Here is an 11,109-nt window from a genome sequence, read left to right on the forward strand (position 1 = left end):
CCGGGAGCGGTGTTGTGGGGTCTCAGATGTAGCATAAAAATTCAAAACTTTTCCACAATACGTGATAACCATTTAATTTCTGAGCTTCCGTGGCTTAATTGTTAGCGCGTTCGGCTGTTAACCAATAGGTTGGTGGTTCGAGCCCACCCGGGACCGGTGTTGTGGGATCTCAAATGTAACGTAAAAACCAAAGTTTTTCCACAATACCTGACGACCATTGAATTTTTGGGTTTCCGTGGCGCATTGGTTAGCGCGTTCGGCTATGAACCGAAAGGTTGGTGGTTCGTGCCCATCCGGGAGCGGTGTTGTGAGGTCTCAGATGTGACGTAAAAATCAGAGTTTTTCCACAATACCTGACGAACATTTAATTTTTGGGCTTCCGTGGCGCAATGGTTAGCGCGCTCAACTGTTATTCAAAAGGTTGGTGGTTCGAGCGTACCCGGGAGCGGTGTTGTGATGTCTTAGATGTGACGTAAAAAGTCGCGGTTTTTCCACAATACCTGACGACCATTTAATATTTGGGCTTCCGTGGCGCAATGGTTAGCGCGTTCGGCTGTTAACCGAAAGGTTGGTGGTTCGAGCCCACCCGAAAGCGGTGTTGTGAGGTCTCAGATGTAACGTAAAATGTCATAGTTTTTCCACAATAACTGACGAACATTTAATTTCTGAACTTCCGTGGCTCAATGGTTAGCGCGTTCGGCTGTTAACCAATAGGTTGGTGGTTCGAGCCCATCTGGGAGCGGTGTTGTGAGGTCTCAGATGTAACGTAAAAAGTCAAACGTTTTCCACAATAACTGACGAACCGAAAGTTTGGTGGTTCGAGCCCATCCGGGAGCGTTTTGTGGTGTCTCAGATGTAACGTGAAAAGTCAGAGTTTTTCCACAATACCTGACGAACATTTAATTTTTGGGCTTCCGTGGCGCAATGGTTAGTGCGCTCAGCTGTTATTCTAAAGGTTGGTGGTTCGAGCCCCTCCGGGAGCGTTTTGTGGGGTCTCAGATGTAACGTAAAAAGTCAGATTTTTTCCACAATACGAGACAACCATATAATTTCTGAACTTCCGTGGCTCAATGGTTAGCGCGTTCGGCTGTTAACCAGTAAGTTGGTGGTTCGAGCCCACCCGAAACCGGTGTTGTGAGGTCTCAGATGTGGCGTAAAAAGTCAAGGTTTCTCCACAATACCTGACAACCATTTAATTACTGAGCTTCCGTGGCTCAATGGTTGGCGCGTTCGGCTGTTAACCGAAAGGTTGGTGGTTCGTGCCCATCCGGGAGCGGTGTTGTGAGGTCTCAGATGTGACGTAAAAAGTCAGAGTTTTTCCACAATACCTGACGAACATTTAATTTTTGGGCTTCCGTGGCGCAATGGTTAGCGCGCTCAACTGTTATTCAAAAGGTTGGTGGTTCGAGCGTACCCGGGAGCGGTGTTGTGATGTCTCAGATGTGACGTAAAAAGTCGAGGTTTTTCCACAATACCTGACGACCATTTAATATTTGGGCTTCCGTGGCGCAATGGTTAGCGCGTTCGGCTGATAACCGAAAGGTTGGTGGTTCGAGCCCACCCGAAAGCGGTGTTGTGAGGTCTCAGATGTAACGTAAAATGTCATAGTTTTTCCACAATACCTGACGACCATTTAATATTTGGGCTTACGTGGCGCAATGGTTAGTGCGCTCAGCTGTTATTCAAAAGGTTGGTGGTTCGAGCCCCTCCGGGAGCGTTTTGTGGGGTCTCAGATGTAACGTAAAAAGTCAGAGTTTCTCCACAATACCTGACAACCATTTAATTACTGAGCTTCCGTGGCTCAATGGTTAGCGCGTTCGGCTGTTAACCAATGGGTTGGTGATTCGAGCCCATCCAGGAGCGGTGTTGTGAGGTCTCAGATGTAACGTAAAATGTCATAGTTTTTCCACAGCACCTGACGACCATTTAAATTTTGGGCTTCCGTGGCGCAATGGTTAGCGCGTTCGGCTGTTAATCGAAAGGTTGGTGGTTCGAGCCCATCCGGGAGCGGTGTTGTGAGGTCTCAGATGTAGCGTGAAAAGTCAAACTTTTTCCATAATACGTGATAACCATTTATTTTCTGAACTTCCGTGGCTCAATTGTTAGCGCGTTCGGCTGCTAACCAATAGGTTGGTGGTTCGAGCCCACCCGGGAGCGGTGTTTTGGGATCTCAAATGTAACGTAAATAGCCAAAGTTTTTCCACAATACCTGTCGACCATTTAATTTTCGGGCGTCCGTGGCGCAATGGTTAGCGCGTTCGGCTGTTAACCGAAAGGTTGGAGGTTCGAGCCCATCCGGGAGCGGTGTTGTGAGGTCTCAGGTGTGAAAAGTCAAAGTTTCACCTCAATACCTGACGACCATTTAATATTTGGGCTTCCGTTGCGCTATGGTTAGCGCGTTCGGCTGTTAACCGAAAGGTTGGTGGTTCGAGCCCACCCGGGAGCGGTGTTTTGGGATCTCTAATGTAACGTAAAAACCCAAAGTTTTCCCACAATACCTGACGACCATTTAATTTTTGGGCGTCCGTGGCGCAATGGTTAGCGCGTTCGGCTGTTAACCGAAAGGTTGGTGGTTCGAGCCCATCCGGGAGCGGTGTTGTGAGGTCTCAGATGTAGCGTGAAAAGTCAAACTTTTTCCGTAATACATGATAACCATTTATTTTCTGAGCTTCCGTGGCTCAATGGTTAGCGCGTTCGGCTGTTAACTAATAGGTTGGTGGTTCGAGCCCATCCGGGAGAAGTGTTGTGACGTCTCAGATGTAACGTAAAATGTCAGAGTTTTTCCACAATACCTGACGAACATTTAATTTTTGGGCTTCCGTGGTTCAATGGTTAGCGCGTTCGGCTGTTAAGCAATAGGTTGGTGGTTCGAGCCCATCCGGGAGAAGTCTTGTGACGTCTCAGATGTAACGTAAAATGTCAGAGTTTTTCCACAATACCTGACGAACATTTAATTTTTGGGCTTCCGTGGCTCAATGGTTAGAGCGTTCGGCTGTTAACCAATAGGTTGGTGGTTCGAGCCCTCCCGGGAGCGGTGTTGTGACGTCTCAGATGTAACGTAAAATGTCAGAGTTTTTCCACAATACTTGACGAGCATTTAATTTTTGGGCTTCAGTGGCGCAATGGTTAGCGCGTTCAAATGTTAATCGAAAGGTTGGTGGTTCGAGCCCATCCGGGAGCGGTGTTGTGAGGTCTCAGATGTGAAGTAAAAAGTCAAAGTTTTACCTCAATACCTGACGAAAATTTAATTTTTGGGCTTCAGTGGCGCAATGGTTAGCGCGTTCGGCTGTTAACCAATAGGTTGGTGGTTCGAGCTCATCCGGGAGAGGTGTTGTGACCTATTGGTTAACAGCCGAACGCGCTAACCTTTGAGCCACGGAAGCTCAGAAATTAAATGGTTGTCAGGTATTGTAGATAAGTTATGACTTTTTACGTTACATCTGAGACCCTACAACACCTCTCCCGGGTGGGCTCGAACCTTCAACCTTTCGATTAACAGCTGAACGCGCTAATCATTGCGCCACGGAAGCCCAAAAATTAAATGTTCGTCAGGTATTGTGGAAAAACTATGACATTTTACGTTACATCTGAGACCTCACAACACCGCTACCGGATGGGCTCGAACCACCAACCTATTGGTTAACAGCCGAACGCGCTAACCATTGCGCCACGGAAGCCCAAAATTTAAATGGTCGTCAGGTGTTGTGGAAAACACCTTGACTTTTTACGTCACATCTGAGACGTCACAACACCGCTCCCGGATGGGCTCGAACCACACACCTATTGGTTAACAGCCGAACGCGCTAACCTTTGAGCCACGGAAGCTCAGAAATTAAATGGTTGTCAGGTATTGTAGATAAGTTATGACTTTTTACGTTACATCTGAGACCCTACAACACCTCTTCCGGTTGGGCTCGAACCACCAACCTTTCGGTTAACAGCCGAACGCACTAACAATTGCGCCAAGAAGGCCCAAAAATTTAATGGTCGTCAGGTATTGTGGCAAAACTTTGGCTTTCTACGTTACATATGAGATCCCACACCACCGCTCCCGGGTGGGCTCGAACCACCAACCTTTCGGTTAACAGCCGAACGCGCTAACCATAGCGCAACGGAAGCCCAAATATTAAATGGTCGTCAGGTATTGAGGTGAAACTTTGACTTTTCACATCTGAGACCTCACAACACCGCTCCCGGATGGGCTCGAACCTCCAACCTTTCGGTTAACAGCCGAACGCGCTAACCATTGCGCCACGGACGCCCGAAAATTAAATGGTCGACAAGTATTGTGGAAAAACTTTGGCTATTTACGTTACATTTGAGATCCCAAAACACCGCTCCCGGGTGGGCTCGAACCACCAACCTATTGGTTAGCAGCCGAACGCGCTAACAATTGAGCCACGGAAGTTCAGAAAATAAATGGTTATCACGTATTATGGAAAAAGTTTGACTTTTCACGCTACATCTGAGACCTCACAACACCGCTCCCGGATGGGCTCGAACCACCAACCTTTCGATTAACAGCCGAACGCGCTAACCATTGCGCCACGGAAGCCCAAAATTTAAATGGTCGTCAGGTGCTGTGGAAAAACTATGACATTTTACGTTACATCTGAGACCTCACAACACCGCTCCTGGATGGGCTCGAATCACCAACCCATTGGTTAACAGCCGAACGCGCTAACCATTGAGCCACGGAAGCTCAGTAATTAAATGGTTGTCAGGAATTGTGGGGAAACTCTGACTTTTTACGTTACATCTGAGACCCCACAAAACGCTCCCGGAGGGGCTCGAACCACCAACCTTTTGAATAACAGCTGAGCGCACTAACCATTGCGCCACGTAAGCCCAAATATTAAATGGTCGTCAGGTATTGTGGAAAAACTATGACATTTTACGTTACATCTGAGACCTCACAACACCGCTTTCGGGTGGGCTCGAACCACCAACCTTTCGGTTATCAGCCGAACGCGCTAACCATTGCGCCACGGAAGCCCAAATATTAAATGGTCGTCAGGTATTGTGGAAAAACCTCGACTTTTTACGTCACATCTGAGACATCACAACACCGCTCCCGGGTACGCTCGAACCACCAACCTTTTGAATAACAGTTGAGCGCGCTAACCATTGCGCCACGGAAGCCCAAAAATTAAATGTTCGTCAGGTATTGTGGAAAAACTCTGACTTTTTACGTCACATCTGAGACCTCACAACACCGCTCCCGGATGGGCACGAACCACCAACCTATTGGTTAACAGCCGAACGCGCTAACAATTAAGCCACGGAAGCTCAGAAATTAAATGGTTATCACGTATTGTGGAAAAGTTTTGAATTTTTATGCTACATCTGAGACCCCACAACACCGCTCCCGGGTGGGCTCGAACCACCAACCTATTGGTTAACAGCCGAACGCGCTAACCATTGAGCCACGGAAGCTCAGGAATTAAATGGTTGTCCCGTATTGTGGAAATGTTTTGACTTTTTACGCTACATCTGGGACCCCACAACACCTCTCCCGGGTGGGCTCGAACCACCCACCTTTCGGTTAACTGCTGAACGCACTAACCATTGCGCCACGGAAGCCCAAAAATTAAATGTTCGTCAGTTATTGTGGAAAAACTCTGACATTTTATGTTACATCTGAGACCTCACAGCACCGCTCCCGGGAGGGCTCAAACCACCACTCTTTTGAATAACAGCTGAACGCGCTAACCATTGCGCCACGGAAGCCCAAAAATTGAATGGTCGTCAGGTATTGTGGAAAAACCTTGACTTTTTACGCCACATCTGAGACCTCACAACACCGATTTCGGGTGGGCTCGAACCACCAACTTACTGGTTAACAGCCGAACGCGCTAACCATTGAGCCACGGAAGTTCAGAAATTATATGGTTGTCTCGTATTGTGGAAAAACTCTGACTTTTTACGTCACATCTGAGACCTCACAACACCGCTCCCGGGAGGGCTTAAACCACCAGCTTTTGAATAACAGCTGAACGCGCTAACCATTGCGCCACGGAAGCCCAAATATTAAACGGTCGTCAGGTATTGTGGAAAACTCTTGACTTTTACGTCACATCTGAGACCTCACAACACCGCTCCCGGATGGGCTCGAACCACCAACCTTTCGGTTAACAGCCGAACGCGCCAACCATTGAGCCACGGAAGCTCAGTAATTAAATGGTTGTCAGGTATTGTGGAGAAACCTTGACTTTTTACGCCACATCTGAGACCTCACAACACCGGTTTCGGGTGGGCTCTAACCACCAACTTACTGGTTAACAGCCGAACTCGCTAACCATTGAGCCACGGAAGTTCAGAAATTATATGGTTGTCTCGTATTGTGGAAAAACTCTGACTTTTTACGTTACATCTGAGACCCCACAAAACGCTCCCGGAGGGGCTCGAACCACCAACCTTTAGAATAACAGCTGAGCGCACTAACCATTGCGCCACGGAAGCCCAAAAATTAAATGTTCGTCAGGTATTGTGGAAAAACTCTGACTTTTCACGTTACATCTGAGACACCACAAAACGCTCCCGGATGGGCTCGAACCACCAAACTTTCGGTTCGTCAGTTATTGTGGAAAACGTTTGACTTTTTACGTTACATCTGAGACCTCACAACACCGCTCCCGGGTACGCTCGAACCACCAACCTTTTGAATAACAGTTGAGCGCGCTAACCATTGCGCCACGGAAGCCCAAAAATTAAATGTTCGTCAGGTATTGTGGAAAAACTCTGATTTTTACGTCACATCTGAGACCTCACAACACCGCTCCCGGATGGGCACGAACCACCAACCTTTCGGTTCATAGCCGAACGCGCTAACCAATGCGCCACGGAAACCCAAAAATTCAATGGTCGTCAGGTATTGTGGAAAAACTTTGGTTTTTACGTTACATTTGAGATCCCACAACACCGGTCCCGGGTGGGCTCGAACCACCAACCTATTGGTTAACAGCCGAACGCGCTAACAATTAAGCCACGGAAGCTCAGAAATTAAATGGTTATCACGTATTGTGGAAAAGTTTTGAATTTTTATGCTACATCAAGGACCCCACAACACCGCTCCCGGGTGGGCTCGAACCACCAACCTATTGGTTAACAGCCGAACGCGCTAACCATTGAGCCACGGAAGCTCAGGAATTAAATGGTTGTCCCGTATTGTGGAAAAGTTTTGACTTTTTACGCTACATCTGAGACCCCACAACACCTCTCCCGGGTGGGCTCGAACCACCAACCTTTCGGTTAACTGCTGAACGCACTAACCATTGCTCCACGGAAGCCCAAAAATTAAATGTTCGTCAGTTATTGTGGAAAAACTCTGACATTTTACGTTACATCTGAGACCTCACAGCACCGCTCCCGGGAGGGCTCAAACCACCACTCTTTTGAATAACAGCTGAACGCGCTAACCATTGCGCCACGGAAGCCCAAAAATTGAATGGTCGTCAGGTATTGTGGAAAAACTCTGACTTTTTACGTCACATCTGAGACCTTACAACACCGCTCCCGGGAGGGCTTAAACCACCAGCTTTTGAATAACAGCTGAACGCGCTAACCATTGCGCCACGGAAGCCCAAATATTAAATGGTCGTCAGGTATTGTGGAAAACTCTTGACTTTTTACGTCACATCTGAGACCTCACAACACCGCTCCCGGATGGGCTCGAACCACCAACCTTTCGGTTAACAGCCGAACTCGCCAACCATTGCGCCATGGAAGCTAGAAACTTATATGGTCGTCAGGTATTGTGGAAAAACTTTGACTTTTTACGTCACATCTGAGACCTCACAACACCTCTCCCGGGTGGGCTCGAACCACCAAACTTTCGGTTAACAGCTGTACGAGCTAACCATTGAGCCACGGAAATTCAGAAATTAAATGTTTGTCCCGTATTGTGGAAAAGTTTTGACTTTTTACGCTACAACTGAGACCCCACAACGCCTCTCCTGGGTGGGCTCGAAACACCAACCTTTCGGTTAACTGCTGAACGCGCTAACCATTGCTCCACGGAAGCCCAAATGTTAAATGTTCGTCAGTTATTGTGGAAAAACTATGACATTTTACGTTACATCTGAGACCTCACAACACCGCTTTCGGGTGGGCTCGAACCACTAACCTTTCGGTGAACAGCCGAACGCGCTAACCATTGCGCCACGGAAGCCCAAATATTAAATGGTCGTCAGGTATTGTGAAAAAACCTCGACTTTTTACGTCACATCTGAGACATCACAACACCACTCCCGGGTACGCTCGAACCACCAACCTTTTGAATAACAGTTGAGCGCGCTAACCATTGCGCCACGGAAGCCCAAATATTAAATGTTTGTCAGGTATTGTGGAAAAACTCTGACTTTTTACGTCACATCTGAGACCTCACAACACCGCTCCCGGATGGGCACGAACCACCAACCTTTCGGTTCATAGCCGAAAGCGCTAACCAATGCTGCACGGAAACCCAAAAATTAAATGGTTGTCAGGTATTGTGGAAAAACTTTGGTTTTTACGTTACATTTGAGATCCCACAACACCGGTCCCGGGTGGGCTCGAACCACCACTTTCAATGAGTGTTTTATAGGGAATTAAGCTGAATTCGGTCAAAAATTCCTCCAAAAAAAAAATGCATTCAAAAAAGTACCGAAAAAATCGCAGGTTTTCCTTCTTCAAGACACAAAATCCGTGAATACGATTTCTTATTGAAAATTGAATTTTAAGTTTTTTGAATGAATATCGTTACATTGCTTGAATTAAAGCAAAAAGTATAAAAATAATGGTTTCAATGAATATATTTGAAAATAGTGAAGAAATACTCAAAGTATGATTCTTTGGCCGTGAAACGTCGATTTTGAAAATGTTATTAAAAATCGAGGTACATTTTTATTTATTGTTCAATCGAGATGAAATCACTTTTATTGAGTGTTTTATAGGGAATTAAGCTGAATTCGGTCAAACATTTCTCCAGAAAAAAATGCATTCAAAAGTGTACCGAAAAAATCGCATGTTTTTCTTCTTCAAGATACAAAATCCGTGACAACGATTTCTTATTGAAAAATTGAATTTTAACAGTTTTTTGAATGAATATCGTTATATTTGCTTGAATTAAAGCAAAAAGTATAAAAATAATGGTTTCAGTGGTTATATTTGAAAATAGTGAAGAAATACTCAAAATATGCTTCTTTGGCCGTGAAACGTCGATTTTGAAAATGTTATTAAAAATCGAGGTACATTTTTATTTATTGTTCAATCGAGATGAAATCACTTTAAATGAGTGTTTTATAGGGAATTAAGCTGAATTGGGTCAAAAATTTCTCCAGAAAAAAATGCATTCAAAAAAGTACCGAAAAAATCGCATGTTTTTCTTCTTCAAGATACAAAATCCGTGACAACGATTTCTGATTGAAAAATTTAATTTTAACAGTTTTTTGATTGAATATCGTTACATTTGCTTGAATTAAAGCAAAAAGTATAAAAATAATGGTTTCAGTGAACATATTTGAAAATAGTGAAGAAATACTACAGTCACTGGTAACAAGATCTAACTGCATTCTCGACGCTCCCACTACCGTGATTATTACTATTTTTCTGTTGTGCCCTACTTGTGAGAAGTCAGTTCGCTTTCGCTCGTGATCGATTAGTTTTGTTGCCAAATCCGGCCCCATCAAAAACGAGTAACTAGCAAACCGTGTTAAAAAATCTTCTGTTATTGCGTCGCAACCTAAAAAAAATGGCGTGTAAATTCAAGACCAACGTACTTTCGTGAAACATTCAACGCCCGCTATATAAAAAATAAAATCGAATATCTCTTATTTTATCAGCAACCGACGAAAAATTTGGAATCTCAATTTTTCACTCTCCAGAGCACCAGCCACTGTGAACAAGGACTAACTGTATTCTATCTTTCAGGTATGAATGATCACCTTTAACGTATTCAACGTCTCGCCTTCCACTGTGATCGCTACCGTCGGCTTAGCTACTTGCAAATCGTCGTAAGTCATCCCGCTTTTGCTGGTGGACAGCTTTCTCCAAGACCCGTATTTGCCTCGTGATAAGTACCATTAACGCATAACTTACAATCCGTGCTGAAACAAAAAAACATCCGTTCTTGCGTCGCTTAAAAAAGACCTGGCGTGCAAAGCCAAGAGCATCGGTCTTCTTAAAAAAATCAACGCCCGCTTCTAAAAAAAAGAAAGGAACTACTCTCGCTTATCTCATCTACAACCGAGGATTTAAATTGTGATCTCAACGCTTTGGAGCTTCAGTCACTGGTAACAAGATCTAACTGCATTCTCGACGCGCCCACTACCGTGATTATTGCTATCTTTCTGTTGTGCCCTACTTGTGAGAAGTCAGTTCGCTTTCGCTCGTGATCGATTAGTTTTGTTGCCAAATCCGGCCCCATCAAAAACGAGTAACTAGCAAACCGTGTTAAAAAATCTTCTGTTATTGCGTCGCAACCTAAAAAAACTGGCGTGTAAATTCAAGACCAACGTACTTTCGTGAAACATTCAACGCCCGCTATATAAAAAATAAAATCGAATATCTCTTATTTTATCAGCAACCGACGAAAAATTTGGAATCTCAATTTTTCACACTTCAGAGCACCAGCCACTGTGAACAAGGAGGGGTTTGTTTGTTCATGTATTGCTTAATTACTTGAACCTTTTCTTTCAATTAAAAATAATAACATATCTTTAGTGTAGCGGTTATCGCATCCGCCTCACTCCCGGAAGGCCACAGGTTCGAAACCGCGAAGCTTTTTTTTTTTGCTTGGAACATGCAAAGACCTTTATAATTATCCGAACATTTGTGTCAAGGTCACATTATTTACATCCCCGTATCTCTGGTAGAACCAGAGTTACGAGCCTCCAGAATTTAGTCTAATGTATTTCCTATGGAGGGGTTTGTTTGTTTACGATTAGCTTAATTACTCGACTACTGTTTGTCGTAGCCCTAATTCTTAGTGTGGCTAGATGGGGGACAAATTGGTCTATAACATACTCTAAGGACATCCCCGTATCTCTGGTAGAACCAGAGTTACGAGCCTGCAAAGTATATTTTCAAAAATCAAAAGTAACCTTCTAACAATAAGTGAGACAAAAAGTA

General features: G+C 44.9%; 4 non-coding genes across 4 annotated transcripts; 2 read left to right on the top strand and 2 right to left on the bottom strand.

Moving 5' to 3' along the window:
• The first annotated feature begins 229 nt into the window (after window positions 1-229).
• TRNAH-AUG (transfer RNA histidin (anticodon AUG)) lies at window positions 230-302 on the top strand. Its single transcript has one exon. It is a non-coding gene; the product is annotated as a tRNA-His (tRNA).
• Window positions 303-1,497: 1,195 nt separating this feature from the next.
• Window positions 1,498-1,570, top strand: TRNAI-GAU (transfer RNA isoleucine (anticodon GAU)). Its single transcript has one exon. It is a non-coding gene; the product is annotated as a tRNA-Ile (tRNA).
• Window positions 1,571-4,922: 3,352 nt separating this feature from the next.
• On the bottom strand, window positions 4,923-4,995 carry TRNAI-GAU (transfer RNA isoleucine (anticodon GAU)). Its single transcript has one exon. It is a non-coding gene; the product is annotated as a tRNA-Ile (tRNA).
• Window positions 4,996-6,776: 1,781 nt separating this feature from the next.
• TRNAH-AUG (transfer RNA histidin (anticodon AUG)) lies at window positions 6,777-6,849 on the bottom strand. Its single transcript has one exon. It is a non-coding gene; the product is annotated as a tRNA-His (tRNA).
• Between the last annotated feature and the right edge of the window lie 4,260 nt (window positions 6,850-11,109).

Source organism: Phalangium opilio, unplaced genomic scaffold (genome assembly GCF_054372755.1).
Source record: "Phalangium opilio isolate 3A_F unplaced genomic scaffold, DU_Popi_V2 ptg001675l_1, whole genome shotgun sequence".
Lineage (NCBI taxonomy): Eukaryota > Metazoa > Arthropoda > Arachnida > Opiliones > Phalangiidae > Phalangium > Phalangium opilio.